Source organism: Caloenas nicobarica, chromosome Z, assembly GCF_036013445.1.
Source record: "Caloenas nicobarica isolate bCalNic1 chromosome Z, bCalNic1.hap1, whole genome shotgun sequence".
NCBI lineage: Eukaryota > Metazoa > Chordata > Aves > Columbiformes > Columbidae > Caloenas > Caloenas nicobarica.
In genome coordinates, this window is record NC_088284.1 from 13,056,805 (window position 1) to 13,073,389 (window position 16,585).

General features: G+C 43.4%; 1 protein-coding gene across 1 annotated transcript in view; it reads right to left on the reverse strand.

The window, feature by feature from the left end:
• KANK1 (KN motif and ankyrin repeat domains 1) overlaps nucleotides 1-16,585 on the reverse strand; it is a 127,318-nt gene that overhangs the window by 92,476 nt on the left and 18,257 nt on the right. Inside the window, exon 2 of the mRNA XM_065655941.1 lies at nucleotides 3,445-3,578. The gene's annotated coding sequence lies outside the window, so the exon portion shown is untranslated. The remainder of the gene's footprint in view (nucleotides 1-3,444; nucleotides 3,579-16,585) is intronic.

Sequence of the window (16,585 nt, forward strand, 5' to 3'; positions counted from 1 at the left end):
GGTTCGGCGACTGTGTCTTCTACAGTTGCGCTGCTCAGCTTCCCTCTCAAAAATATTGGCAAGTGTAAGGTCTGTGACAGCCTTTTACAACCAGAGCACCACTCCAGGCAGGACCTTCTGGGTCCCTCTGGTAACTGGGCCTCTCTGGCAACTGGCGTGACACAATGACATCCCTGCCTGGAAAAATCTACCTAAGTACAACGTGGGGAGGTGGAGGATGTAACACAGCGTGGCTGGGCAGCTTGATGGCTTTGTGGAGGATTTAATCACAACCACAACTAAAATCAGGAAGGATGCAAGAGACAGGACTTAGTCCACATCTGCCCTAATTTGGTCAAGTGGAAATATCCAGACAAATAAAAATGACTGCATTGTGCAGATGTGGAAAGGAAAAATAAAAATCAACTCTGACCAGTGGTATTTGAATTTGTACACACCTTAATTTTCTAGTTAAGGTGTATGCTACTCTACAGCAAAATTTAACTTCACCTACAACAGGTGTGCTTTCTCAAAAATCAGATCCCCTTTGCAGATGCAAGTAGCTCATGGACCTCTGAAGCCAACTAGTGTAATACTCTAATTTAAGTGCTCCAGCGAGTCCAGAAAATTCAGAAAGTGAAGAGTCAGACTTGGTTAAATCTTCTCACTAAATTCCTGTCAAAGGGCAACCAAGCTCCAGCTGTTGGTGAAAACGCTCTCAGGCCCCCTCCACGGAGTGTGTCGCTCCAGTGGGATGCTGCCTTTGTAACTCACAGGCAAAAAGCACTGAAGCGGTCACACTAGTATTCCAAAGTAGCAGTTATCTGCACCAATGCAAACAGGGATGCCTCGAGCAGAATGAAGTGTTATTGTGTTACATGCGATCACGGGCAGACATAATCTTCAAACAGTGTATTTTATGATGAGAAACCGAGCCCACTTCTCCAAAGACTTGCTTAATTAGTAGCCATGGTGTACCGATGTTTAACTTGTAGTACCTCTCTACAGTGATGGCTATTGCCATTAATGCCTGTACTATCATCTCCTCTGTATCACCGCGTTACAGCCCAGCACTACTCCAATGTACAGCAGGACAGTTTGCTATGCCAGTTGGTGTAAGGATATGCAAAGAAGATATGTATATAACATGAGGGATACTTAAATCCAGAACACGTGAGAAGCCCATCTCCTCATGCTGCTCCTCTCCATAGCTACCACCTTGTAAGGAGAGCTGACATGAGAGCTGCCTTTACTGTCCATTTCTTCACGACTGTACGTGGTGCTCCCATGCTTTCTGAGGAGCCACCAGGCAGTCAGCAATCACCGCTGCTTTGGCTCTTTAACAGCAGATACAAGTCTGCTCTGGGTTTTGCAGCCTTTCTGCAACCATACTCTTCCTCTCTGTCTGCATGTGTTCCCTTACAGGCTGCTCCCCTCCTCTCCCAGCCCACACCTTGCATGGCCACCCACGCGGCCTGCCGGACAGCCAGGCTGTCACCATGCTAGTGTAGTGGGACCTGCTGCAGCGCACCGGGCTGCCAGGGCCGGGGACCTGCAAGGGCAACCTGAGAGCCTCTCTATGCACATATCCACATTTCCTTCACTTTGAAGGCCATGCTTGGGTACACACTTCTACAGCCAGGACGTGGCTGTGGCACACAGCCACGCAGGGACTGGGACGAGCCTGGTCACAGTGCTAATAAATTTCCTTATTTAGCCTTTTCTAAGCATTTCTCCTCCCCGTCGGCTATAGCCTTGCCTGAGGGCCCAGGAACAGTCGTGGCAGCTTTCCCCCACCTCCTGTGCAAAGCACTTCTTTGCAACCAGAAAAGACAAAATTCACCTACGAATGCTTTTCCTGATGAAAAGAAGGAGCTCCAGAAGCGTGAAAGCCTCGTCACAGCCAAGCGAAGAACAGCATCCTGCAAGGAAGGACACGCACCGGTCTACGAGCAAGAGCCCAGGGCTGATTTGAACCGTGCTGGTGTGAAGTCTGCAGTGGAAGCTGCAGGCAGGCTTCCCACTGACAGCAGCTTGCCACGGGTGCACGACAGCACCCTCTGCCCTCTCTGAACTGAGTTTTACGCAAGGGAGCCAAAGGGAGAGCCAGTGGAGTCTGGGTACATGCACGTACACACAGGCACGCAGCTCTTCTAAATGGCAAGTTCAGAAAGTAATGAAGAAAGACAGCAGACTCTTCCACACTGAGAAGGAAGAAGACTCTTCCATACTGAGTTTCGCAGTTTGGGAAAAACAGCAGGTGCCCCTGCATCTTTAGGAGCACTAGATTCAATAGCCCTTTACTTGTCACAACAGCTGTCAGCAATTCAAGGCCACATCTGTAAGCACAAGATTTACTCCACATTCAAAAGCCAAACAAGTTGTCCCCCACTGCTTGCTTTCACCCTGATTAAAACAGTGAAAGCAGCACAAAACAAAAATAAATCTGCAGTGATCTATCCTAAATAGTCAGAACAGCCAAGAGACTAAATCTTTGCTCTTCAAGAGAAGAGTTCAGTTTTTGGTGTGTCTTATCTCTCATCTGAACTTGCAGCACATTGCCATGCACATAACAAGGTGGGCAGTGGCAGTCCCAGATAGTAAATAAAAATAGGATTCTGCTGCCACTCCAAACAGCAGCTGTCAAACCTGAGGGAATGGCAAAGGGAGTCCTTACATGGGTATTGCCCATCTGGATTTCTTTTATTACAGATTTAATTCAGGCCTTCCCTTTGCCTTTGCTCTTAACCCAATTTGTATCTTTGCACAGCAACATTTCTAGATATCCCTGTCCCACTGGGGTGCTTACATCCAGTCTCTGGTCACCAAAACGACTCTGCTGCAAGAGGAGACCATGCTGGGCACTGGGCATTGCACAAACATACCCTTGGTCTTGTCTGTGGCTGATCTACTGGGCTGCTGAGAGGCATAGAATCATAGAATAAGGACTACAGAGCAGCATACAATTCAGCTATGAATCCAAAAGTTAAGTACAAAATACACATAATTAATTAATGAAAACAGTGGCAGCAGCAGCTCTAGTCAAAGCAGAATGGTCACTTTTCCAGCTACAGTCCTCAGTTTTTCTTAATCCATATTTTTCCTGGTGAAGAATTTGTCTCAGCCTGACATCCAATAGGGACTGAAGACTAAATTGTTTTACTACTAAGACATTATTAATACATAGATGAAGGATTAAGGCATTCTAATGGAAACAGATATAAGCATTTGAGAGTGTAAAATTGGTGATTTAGGAAAAGAAACCAAGTTGTTTCTCTGTTGCATCAATTTTTACCTTACTGAAGTCAGTGAATTTAGTCATGACCAACAAATACTGACAGTTGGCTCCAGTCTAAGACTTCACGTTAGTGTGGTTTATTACAGAGCAAGAGGTAGGGCTAGGACAGTCTGTGGGACCACGTCTATCCTACTCCCGTGTCCCCAGCAAAAGAAGTCATATCTTACCTTAAAATATTGTAACCGAAGTGCCAGTCCTCTACTTTCCTTTAGGCCTTTTTAAATGTCAGAAATAATTCAGAGGATTCAGCTAGTTCAATGCTTCAGCATTTGACAGCATATTAAGGAACCTGAGAGTCACCCTACAAGAAGAGAAATGAAAAGCACCAATTAGTCATTGTACATGTTGGGCAATATATCACATGTTTAAAACTGCTGATGCCTGGTAAACCTATGCTGCTGAACAATAATAAAATTAGCAACAATCACACATATGAAAGGCTAAGTCATTTTTTGCTTCCAAGGTGAAATGTACAAGCAATACTTTGGTAACAGCACCGTGGAAAGAAAGCACACATCTTGCAATAGGTATGTCACCCTGCACTGCCTTCCCAACTTAAATCCTCTTTGTTCAAACAGTCCGTGTGAACGCACAGAAACCAAGTTTCAGATATGTAAGGGTGCACCGGCCATGCCAGCTACAAAAACACAACAAGTGTTAAGCAAGTGCTTAAGGAAAAGTAACCTGGTTCTAGTTTGAACTGGGAAATGCAGCAGAAACCTGTGTGATCTAAGCAGTAGGACTATATAAACTGGGATGTTGGTATACATGAAAGACACATGGAAATATTTTATAGACTGCAGTTAAAAGAGAAACATCTACAGACAGGTTTGTCTCATTTCCTTCAATAGGCTTTTTAAAAATTTCTCATCTTGCAAGGACTCGCGCATACTCTCAACCCTTACCCTTACTGAATAAAGACACTCCAGCTGCAGCGGAGTTCCTGCCTAGACCACTACGACACATGGAACAGCTCTTTCCTCCACAGCAATTCAGCTAATGGTGTTCTGTCACCAAGGTTTAGCCACTTTTTTTTTCAGCTCCAACTCACCTGGCATGTTTAATCTCCCAAATGAGCAAACCTCCCAAAACCACAGGTGCACACATACAGACACCTCCTTGCACCTCGCCATCCTGCCTCACAGCCACTGACACATACAGTCCAAGTCAGCTGCATCCTGAGGCTGTGCTCATGGTGAAGAGTTGTAAAGGATGCTGCTGGGACATTTGCAACACCAAGGGCCAGGACTAGGATGTGTCTTAAGCTCCCAGGATAAACTGTGACAGCTCTGTGGAAGTTGCTCCTCTTTCTCGAAGAGGACTGAACAAAAGTCAGAAGTCCTTCGGGAGCCAAAATTCGTCACATACCTTACCAGTTTCCACATCAGATGGAAAGAATGCTTCAATTTTGCTTTTTACTCCAAACAAATCACAGCATACATATGTACACAACCATCTGACAACCATCTCCTACACATTCAAGCCCAACCAAAGCAAAAAAAATTACACCACACCCCCATTTTGTTTCCTTAAGGAGGGAACAAACCATACCTAACAGGTATTAACAAAAACACCAAAGATCAGAAAACATTCTGATACAATGGAAGTTTAAAAAAATATATGTAATACTGTAAGCAAAATTTGAATCTATATAAAACATATCTATATATCTCATATCAAAAAGTAATTATTTGTCTAAACTGCCTCACAAATGGCAATCTAAATTCATTCCCAGGCAGAAAACTTAGTGATTAGCACAAAGTGCTCAGGAGAAGCAAACAAAAGCAGAAATGAAAACAAACATAGTAAAAGAGTTAAGCAGAGATATTACATATACAAAGGGAACACATTTGCTGGTAAAGCTGTCATTTTTACAGGAAGCTTTAACCTTGATAGCATTTTACAGTTAAACAAAGCTGTGCAACAGGTATTCCTTAAATTCCCAGAGACACGGTTTCACAAACTTTTCATGTAAAGTCTATGTACTTCACAGCGTACTCTAGCTTCACAAGTTTTCCACAGGTGGGTAACACACATATTCCATCTTTTCCCATTTTCCATTTTAATATTGTTCAACACCTCTGCCCACACATTCCTCCAACACACGCACATCCCTCCAGCAGACAGCAGCCAGATTCACTTATCTAAAGAGTAATTTATTCTGGTCTGAAAAAACACCAGCCCCCTCAACTGCAAGGACATGCCTGGATAACTTATTGAGATATGCCTCAGATGTTGCTTCAGACACTTCAAAGTCAGTTAAAGATGCACTGCATAGCACCAGTTACACTCTTGCTGGGAAGGAGACATTATTTTAAATATAAATTTGAAGGTAATATTTCCAATGGTAAAGACACTGTTTTCTGGTGAATACATTCGAAATCTTTGGACAGAAAGCTTTTAAGTAGTCAAAACCAATATGCAATCTCGGTGTATCTCACTGGCATAAGTTCTTATAATTGCTAAAGGAAATAAATAAGGCTATGTCTGCATGGCACAAAGCACCATGCTAATTAACCGTGCAGAGAGACTAATTAATCTGGGCAGGGCGCCACAGTAACATGACTGCCCTGCTGCCTTGGGAATCTCCCCATGCTGATGTATGGTGCCATTCGATAACTCGCACAACCCTATGGGTGGTCTCTTTCACATGAAAGACTCTTACAGACACAACGAATCCCCAGTGGAGAGATGCTTCCTCTCAGAATCTGTCATAGAGCTCTTTTTTATTTAAGTCTGTGGCCTACAGCAGACAATACCAAGCTGGACACTGCACTAATTCTTAACAAACAGTAAAATAATTGACTGGTGTTACTGAGGATCCTAAGCTGCTCCGAGTAGGAACATGAGAGGGTGTACCTATGGACAGTCTCCTTGGCCCCAGCAGAGAGGGTCCAGGACAGCATCTCAGAGAAGCTATGGCAGACAATCACCATTATCTTACACAATCACCTGCAGCAATTCACCTCAAAGCATTTTAATTTCTCAGCAAGTCTCAGAGCAAGGACAGACCCCTGTAGTGTTAGCGTAAATGTTCACTAGTTAGTAGGTTGTAAATAGCAGATAATGGTGTGGTTGTTAGCACACTGAAAAAAAAAAAAAAAAAGGTTAAATTGTTGCCAAAGTAACTTTCCTTTCAATATTCTGGTGATAAAACAATTCTTGGGCTAAAGCCAGAACACCTTATCTGCTGTACCTGATGCTACCACTTGGTACAGAGACCAGCTCTTCACGTACGGCAAATGGACTTTGAGCTTCTTGTGACTTGTTAAAACACACGCTATAAGGAATAATGTACTCAGCAGTAGCCTGAAGTGCGTGTCCCAATGGGACCTGGGTTTTTAGCAGCCAGAGAGCAAACAGGACAGGGAGCATCTGACAGAGAATACAACCTGCAGCAGAACACATCCTTGTAGCCTGCCCAACAACGCAGGATGGAAAGACGCAGAAGGGTCATTCGCTGTGACTCAAGCAAGCCAAAATCAGGGAAAAGTGTTTTACCACCAAGCAGAACAGACAATTGCAGAGTCTGAACAGCCCCTTCCAGTCGCCTCTTCCTCCTCCCCATCAATCCACAACTAAAAATGAGGTTATTTCCAAGACAATTCTGTTCATCTGGCTTCTCTCAAGATATGCAGACCTTCTGCAAAGCACAGCCCCATGAATTTATGCATGAGTTACTTTAGCGAGGGGACTCACATTGCTGGTAAATGGGATACACCAGCTCAGCTAGAACCTGGCAGGCAAGGCTGGCTTCTCACATTTCAGTGAGTTTGCACAGGCAGAGGTCGCAGCGCGAGAAAGGGCGGCTTCACCTTGATCCAGAGTTTGCACGAAAGCGGTCAGAAACCAGTGACTGGTTTCAACAAGTAGGCTGTTTATTGTGGAAAAAGCACAGGGACAACTATTAGTCTAAGTATAACGTTTGCTGCACTGAGACATGGAGAAACCACATCAAATAAACAGCATTAAAATCCTCCTTGAGCCTTTTGTCCTCTCACAGGGGACAAGTACTCAAATAAGTCTGCCAGGTCCAGCATGGATTAATACAAATCCTACACCACTGCAAAAACATAATCATTATTTTATGATAAATTAAATTGCATTTGATATGTAGATGCTAAAGTAGCAGTTCTCACACTTAGACCCAAAGTACATCAGCTCATGAAAATGGAAAAGTGTCATAAAAGAAACATTTGCTATCCAGTCATTTTCAAAACCAGAAATACTTTCTCACAGGCATCTGGTGCACATGTAAGTTTGAGACTAATAAAAGGCTGTCTCCTTCAAAACACTTGCTATTATTTTCTTGACCCAAAGGCTAAATGTGAATTGTATACAGTAAAAGTGACAGTCTAGATAAACACTTCAGTCTCCAACCAACGAAAACTGCTCAAGATTGTGACAAAACAGTAAAACACAGCAAGCCACACACACAGGTGTGCTGAATCTTAACACCTTTAGCTGTTAAGTCAGGTGAGATCAGCTGACCCATTCACTGTACCTTCAGAGGCCAGATACATGTCCCACTCCCTCCTGTAGCACCTTCCTTATACAAACTGTGGAGTTCACCATGGGCTTTCTGCAGGGAGATCTTCGCTTAGGAAGAAGCAGCGTCATGACACAACCACCACCGCAATGCGGATCTTCAACCGGCAGACAGCAATCTGAGCTTTAAACAGAAACGGGCAAACTTCTGAAAAGAAATGGCACAAATATCCACTCTAACAACCGAGGCTGCTGTCGAAGATGAAGCTTCATTGACAGTGCTTTCTTTTATCCCATCTGCAGGGAAATCACTGCTCAGGGCCTTCATCATCCATATATAGGTCCAGACAGTAAGGGCAGGTAAAGTTCATTAGCACACCCAAGTTTTGTTTGTGGGGATTTTTTAACCCTTCTTTTTCACATCTCATTCTGCGGGCAGATCTAATTTTGTTCTGTGCCTGCAAAACTAAGCTACCAAGACTCAGCCCAGTTTAAAAACATGACATATTTCCTAGGGCTCTAAAGCAGGATGAGCTTTACAAGGACAGTTTAGTTGAGATATTTGATGTTAGGCAAGGAATGGAGGGAGAAGTGGGTGTCACAACTGAACCACTGGTGTGAAGTTACCTAAAAGTGGTTCAAGAAAGAAGGAAAACTAGGAAGACCCTCAGATACAGATCATCATCATCATTTAACCTTTCTCAGTACACTAGTTATATCCTGTACTACATCCCTTATCCAGTTATATCCTTTGCTTGTTCACATTACCCTATCATGAAACACCTCTGACAAGCAGCACCACACATGATAAATCTGTGCTTGCTTCCCTAAGGAGAGCAGAGATTAGGAAAGGGCACACAGGTCACCCTTTTGTCTCACAATGAAAAGGAACTGGGAAGGTGGAGAATGAAACTGAAAGGGACCATAAAACACTATCTTGCCTGCCTGGCTCCCACTTCAGATGGCCTCTCACCTGCCTGTGGTACATGGGCACCAAGCCACAGGCTGCTCCTGACGAAAGCCACCTGCTTAGTCCTCTGGTCCCATCCAACCTGGGCAAGCAGAGGAAGGGATGGAAAGGGGCCTGCCAGCTTTTAAAAGGCAGCAGACAAAAAAAATTAAGTTAAAGATACAGAGCTGATTGCTGTTATCTTCAGAAACAGCAGCTCAGAAACACTAGTAACCTTGACAGAACCCCAACATTCTTAATTGATAGATTTCAACTGACAAAAGCAAACCTCCCTGAAAACTCATCTTGCTCTTCATGCTATTACCCCATCCTCATAAAAAATTGAAAACATTCCCCAGCTGTCAAGCATCATTATATATCTTCATGGGTGACACAGCTATAGCTTACAACAACGAATAGGCAGTTGATCTGGTCTAGAACCACACTAAGAACCTGCATCTTAGAGAATCCATATCCCTCACGTACCCACCTCTGTATCTAGGCCTGGAGGCTAAACCTCCCCTTTCTTTGGGACAGGCCACATCCTGAGACTTCAAGTTGGCAGGAAAAAAGACATCAGGGCTCATGTTCTCCTCTGGCAACAAGGCAAACCTTGGACCAGGTCACTTGGCTTTGCAGATCAGGTTTTTTCTATATGCAGGTTGCCCAGCTGCCTTTGGGATTTTCAAATGGATCTTACCAGCATACCCCTAGTGATACTCCAGAGCTTATGTTCCCAGGGATAGAATTTTTGGAAGACCTAGAGCAGACCAGCCTCTGAAATCCAGCACTGTTTGGGAATGACCCTCAACGCCTACCACACACCCCTATAACAGCTCTGAAAAATTTCCAGTACTGAACTGAGATGAGAATAAGCCTCTGTTCTATTTTCTGCCTAAAGCTTTGAAAATGCAATGAATAGCTGAACCCCAATATGTACTGAACTATTGGGTGTTATGCTTCTCACTACAGCTGACTACAACAAGAGGGATCCTCAGAAGTGTAAACAGCCACATATCACTGAGGGGTACTGTCATGGCAATGCTATTTCCCTTGTGCAAAAGGAAAAAAAAAAAAGTACAACAGCTGTCTCATCAAAATCTGAATCAATTACTTGAACAAGAAAAGGTTAAAAAATAAAAAAAAAAGTCATTCTGAATTTACCTCCTGTGAAGCAAACTAATCCAGAATAAGCACTATATGTCCTTATACCTTCAGAAGCACCATCTTAGAGACTTGGTGATCCATTTTGGACAAAGGAGTGGTAGACAAAAAATGAGCATTTCCAGTGATTTAGTGACCAGGAAAATTAAGTAAACAAGCACGTGGCCTACAACGGAAAGGACAGATTATTCTCCAGTGTCCCACCACTAGCTCTTAAGAGAACAGCTTTCCCCAATTTCATTTCAAGCACTATCACTGTGTAAGACATTTCTCTGTGTCCCTTAGAAACAAAGCAGGAGGGTAGGTGGTCATAGCATAAGCAAGAAAGACTAGCAAAAGGAGGACAACCATGAGACATGCGGTGCTGGTCAGGATGTCCTCTCTTGAAATTGTTATCATAGCTAGTATATTCAGCAATGGCACAGATTAGAAACTCCACAAAAGAAGGCATATGCAAAAGGCAGTGTTCCTGTCCCTTCTGCCAAAAAATAAGTGGAGAGACTGTCATTACAATAATAATACTCTATATATTCACAACATACAGGAAAAAAAAATACACTGAACACAGGATTTTTAGCCTCCAGCTCACAGACATTAAGGTAGTAACCTAACAACATAATCTCTCAAACTAGACTGCGGGAAAACACACATGTGAACTGTGGGATCTTCAACATATTGTTTCCTGCAAACAGTCAAAAGAATACTTTAAAATTGCAAAAATCCCCTCTACCCACACAGTCCATAAAACGTGAAGGTCACAGAGCAAAGTCACCTCAACCAATTCCGCCTGAAAAGTTGCAGACTCTCATCCGCAAGCGCCGCCAGCAGAAGACAGGGGAGGCAGAGGGCAGAGTCGAAAAGCAGATAAAAAATCCAGCGCAAGCTTTGCCACGCTGCTTCGCCGCGTCAGTGCCAGGGCTCAGCGTGCTCGCGGGTAACTCAGGGTCACCGCGATGCAAAAACCACCAACCTGATCGTCATCCTGCCACAGCTCCTGCCGAGCGTTACTTTGATTTCTGTGGGACTACCCGGGCTGTTGGAGCAGTTTGCAAACGGTGTGTCCACCAAAAGAGATATGGACAGAGGGATTTCACACTCTCACACACACACTCGGTTCTACTTCCTCGACATTAAGCACCACCATTCAAAAACAAATCACCACTTCCAGCCACAAGTACCGTCCCATTTAGATATATTTTAAATAGTCCATTAGACTGCAACACAGAAACCTACTCAGTGACACAAACCAGGTCAGATCTCACTACTTCATGAAAAAGAAAAAAAAAAAAAAAAAAGACTAAACTTACAGGTCTGTTAGTCCATTGTTTCTCTCTAGCACTCTGTACATCATTGAACTGCAATGCCTGAAAAAGTAACTTGACCTCTCTGGGAAGGTGGGCGGTATTATACAAGCTGAAACATTAGAAACATGCATAATTACTCTGGGTCTTTGCCACACATTCTTTCATCCGTGAACAAATATGAATGGAAAAGTCACACTGACACTCCAGGCTTAGATTATGTCCAAACCATCAATTAAGAAGATTTTTCAAGAGGCCCTGAGAGAGCAAAATTTTTTAGAGCAGGATAAATTTTCTTTGGACTTAAGCTGTGCATATGTTGCAAAGACACAATGACAGTGCTGCCAGCTCACAGCCCAGACAACAGTGGGCTACAATCAGGGATTTTCAGCTTTCATGGCCCGACCCCCCCAACAACTTAGCCCGTTACTTTGTTCTCCTCCAGCCCCACACCCCCATTATGCTCATTCACGCAGCCCTGCCAGGGCACCGGCCACATCCCATCACTCACCATCCGCCCCTCCTTGCACAGTGACACCTCTTACACACCTGTGCAGCGCCTGCCTCCTTCTCAGCACAACCATGTGCCTCTGTCAGACCAAGGGACCTTTAGCAGAAGCAGCCCGTCCATAGGGCTTGTTGGGATGAAAACACTATACTGGGACAACAAATGGTACAGATGAATGAAGAGAAGTCACCACGCTTGCCCCTACCTGCACCAGCAACCACAGCTCACATCACAGCTGCTTACGCCTATGGCAATATCCCCCTCAGACCAAGTATGCAAAGGACCCTCTGTATGTGGCCTTCTCTTCCCTTCGAGGATAGCGGCATTCACCTCTTGAGTTTTGCATGGCAGAACCAGAAGACAATGAAATATCGCAAGTCAATATTCACAGACAGAGCTTAGCAAAATACACAACAGTTTCAAAACTTTCAAGTTATAAGTATGCATTTAAGTATGCATTTTTTTCTTAATAGGGAGAAAATGTGGTTCCCGAAGACAGAAGAACTGTGCACAAATGTCCAACTACAGTCTTCTCCTGTTAGATTAAGTTATCCTAGTTCTCAAACTCAAGACCTAGCCACACTCTTGGCCAAGTGAGATGCAGCAACGTCTGTAGTTACTGTGATCCCAGTTGCCCCTCAATTTATTTCGATATCAACATCCACATGTTTCTGTTCTGGGCAACTAACTTGCCCATGCGCTTTACACAACAAAACACTTCCTGCATTCTTGATCAACCCATTTCATTTCTGGTGCTTGCCACAAATAGATATGGAATACACAGTGTTTATTTCAGCTAATTCCCCATGCACTAGGGGCAATGCATGCATCTGGAACACTGCTGGAGCAGAGAGACATGAATTATTCTAGAATAATTATTCTGGTTTGTACTTCAAGCAGCTCAGCTTCCTCTTTCCTTTCCCTTCTTTACAAACTCCAAAAACCTTTGCAAATTGTAGCAATGCATATAGTGAAGTACTTCTCAATATATCCAAATCAGATTTTGCAGTTTCCAAGATCTATGTTTCCCCTTCATGCAGGATAACCCTGTATGTCAGGGAACATGAGTTGCCACAATGACCATGTAGAAGTAAAGTAAAACCTTAAGAGTAAAGTTTTTCCACGTGTATATGAAATCTCAAGATACAAAAATTGGTCAGTGTCAAGTTATAAGACAATATAAGCAGAACTTACTGGAGCGGTTTTTTTCTTAGCTAGAAACCTGCTTTTGCAAGTAGGGATTTATTCAGAGGTTAAACCCTCCATACTTTCATACGCACTTCTGAAAACTGCAGGCAGCTTTGTTTAGAAGTTTCTCTCCCTCTTCTATGTAACTTAAAGATCAATTAAAAGATGACAGAGCAACCCTCTTAAGCCTTACCTAAAGCATCTATTCAAAATGTCTGAGCTATGTGATGAAAATGCTTTAAGTCAAACAGAAGTGGTTTGTGGCCAAAAGAAAGGAAAACCTATGTGCATTTCAGCACAGAAACTGCTGCAGAGCAAGGATCTGAGTTTGCATAAAATCCTGGTTGGAGTAATTTAATTGCCACTATGTAAGAGCAGGAATTTCTCAAGTCTTTTTCGGTATTTGATTTTCCAGTAAATACGAGAAGGGGAAAGTCAATACTATAGTTTTAAGATTCCAATGTAGAAGTGATTTGATAACTGCCTTCCCCAAGTCATTTTCCTGGGAAAGTGTTGTTAGAGCACAGAGCTAATTAGGGCTTGTCAGTTAAGCTCCTTCTCCTGCTTTGTTCAGAAAACCTAGACAAAATAGCTTATCCGTGGATAGACCTGGGGGCCTCTCACAAATATTTTGTATTCCACTGCAAGCTTGGGCACATTACATAAGCATCTGGAGTACCCACTAAAAATGTGAACGCCTCCCCCTCTGCCCTGCAGTGAGTGTCTTCATGACACTTTCATCAACAGTGACTGAGAGAAAACAATATTATAGAGGGCTTCCATCCAAAAATATTGTAATCTCTAGCTTGTCTATACATATATGAGGGTTCGGGGGGAAAAGCGAGGAGAGGAAATTCAAGCACATAAACAAGTTTTCCAATCCTCCTTATTCCTCTTCAGAGGTTAAGCACTGATAAGGTGCCTTGTATCATTAATAATATTAGGCTGTGTTCACAGGAGTTGGAGACTAGATTGCTCTGGGGAGAAAACAGCAGTGAGAATCAAGTCTGTTCAACTTTTCTCTGGAGGTACAGTCCGGTTTGGAAGTGCTTTGAGCATCCAGAACTGAAGGCAATGTCAAGTTATTCTGATGTGTTCTGACACCACCGCAGACTGACAGCATATAGAAAACCACAGACACTGTACAAAACATGGGCATCTACAGAACCTCCCAGCTGTGTTGACCATGCCAGGGCCCATGATTAAAAAATTAGTTGCCCACAATACAGCAGATACTTCGATACCACATTTCGAAGCATAGCTGGGCTGGAGCCGAGTAGCTGCTTGCTGTGTGAGCCAAGTTATAAAGAGGGAAAGGCTCACAGTCCTCTCCAGGACATTCCCCCGATGTCCTAAAACATCAACATCAGCACCTTCAGCTTAGACTGCAAAGATGCCTGCAGAATTTGAGCTATCAAGCCTAGCCACTGGGTAATTTTTTATGTATTTATTTTTTGAACCTGCAAAGAAGCTGTACGTTACTGTACATTTCAGCAACTGCATAATAGGTGTAGCTTAGTTACCTCGAAACATTCCCTTCACGAAAACAGGGAAACAAAGTCTTCCTCTTCACTGCTATTCCCCAGGAGAGCACTGAAAGCTTCTGGTGAGACAAAGGCAGTAGCAGACAACCAGCGTGATAAACTATCATTCACCTTTTACTCCAATGAGAAATCATTAAGTAGTTTAAAAATACACAAAATCCATACATATGTTAAACATGAAAGAAACTGTCCACAAGAGCAAGATGCTCTGAGATCACATTTCAAAGCAATGCCGTATCATTCTCTTAATCTTTTAGGAAAACCGGCATGGATATTCTGCTTCGGAGTGATTAACGCAGGAATTCAAGCCTCTCCATGGTGACCTTCCACAGAAACCTCAGGGGTCAAGAGTAGCAGCTTGTATGTGTCATGCTACAATGCTAATATATCTGTTCTATCAACAAAAGCCTTCTGTAACAATAGGACCAACAAGTTGGGGCAGGGGGAGGTAGAAGGGAAGAGTGTATATACACTCTAAGACTGCCACAATACCTCCACACAAACACAAGTGAAAAGTTCTGCTTCCAAAGGTAGCTGCAGAAATTTCATTTTTTGCTATGCAGCTGGAACAAAGTTCACAGATTTACTTCCATGTTTTATTCTCAGCAAATACTCATAGCCTGTCAAAACAGTAACAAATAAAAGACTGCTTTCTTAGATTAATGGTTAATGAACAAAATGAAGATGAGAGAAAGGCTACTTCTTGCTCTGACAGCGAAGTGCTAAGCAGGGAGGGAGAGCTTGCGGGAAAAGTGTTGTTTCCTTTTTGCTCTGCAGTCACATCACCACAAATCCTTGGTGAAACCCGAGGAGCACAAGCAAACCTGCAGCAACAGTGGTGGTTCTTGCCCTTCATACCAAGGTGGCCGTGCCCTCCCACCCTAGCACCTCTCAGCAGAGTGACGGACAGGGACTGCTCCAGGGGAAGGGACCAAAGAGACAGGTGAGGAGGCAACTGCCCAGCTCTGCGAAGGCCCTGGGATCCATCAGAACAGCCGGTGAAAATTTGCACCTAATCCTGCTCAGCGTGCTTGGTATAAATAGCCTCAGCGTGGCTAGCACCAAGCCAAGAAAAGAGATCATCAGATGAGTTTTTTCTCCTCATTCTTACCCTTCGCAATCTGAGAAGAGTGAAAAAGGACACCAGCTTGAAAGAAGGCTGCTAATTAATTCCCCCATCACCCAGGCACTGCAAAGCTTCCAACTGCAAAGTACCTGCTTATCTAGGAACAGGGACTTGATAGCACTTGAAAAAAAAAGGCTTGATTTGTTCTGAGAAATGCCATTAAGAGACACAATCATCTCACGAGATCAGTTTGTAACATTTTCCCTATCAGCAGCAAGAAAACATGAAAGAAAAGCAGCATCACTCTTGCGTACGTTATTTTAAGCCTGGTTAAATTTTCAGAGGACCAACTTACACTGCACAGCGATTTTGATGAGAGGTCAGCATGCCACAGGCAAACATGCTTTCAAAGGTATGACTTTACACGGGGAAGAGTCCTTGCATCAACTCTTAGGTGAACAAGCTTCTCTGAAATAAATGATCTCTGAATAAGCTGCCACAGGGTAGAAAGGTCTTCCTGTAAAGGCAGGACTAGAATGCAGATTGCAGGTGACATGCCATTTCAAGACAAGGGCAGGTAAACACCTTAAAGCTAAAGAAGCAGTACTCTTAGCTTCTCATTTAACCTGGATAAAAGGCTATAAAAAGCTCTTTGGAAACAGGACTAAGACGAGAGATGAGTTAGACAGAAGGAATAATGGAAAAACACTAATGGATCCCACAAAGAGAGATTTTAGCACAATTTAACACTGAGGATCTCAACTTTCTGTGACCAGCAACAGTCTGCCTAGCAAGGCTGCTCTGGTAGTACTATCACAATACAAACAAGAGAAGACCTGACAGCAAGAGTTAAAGTCCTGGCTGTCAGCAGACAGATATGGCCATAATCAAGTATCATCTGAAACACCTGCAGCTCATTTGTAGCCTTTTGGAGTGCCAAAGGGACATCACAATCATAAAAACTTTGAAGAACAAACCCACCTACAAGCACAAAGACTCAACCATCCAAGCAACTTTCATCCTTCTCACTCTATGACTTTGATATCCCTCATTTTAGCTAGACACAAAGCATGGAGGTTTTGGTTTGTCTCTTATGTTTG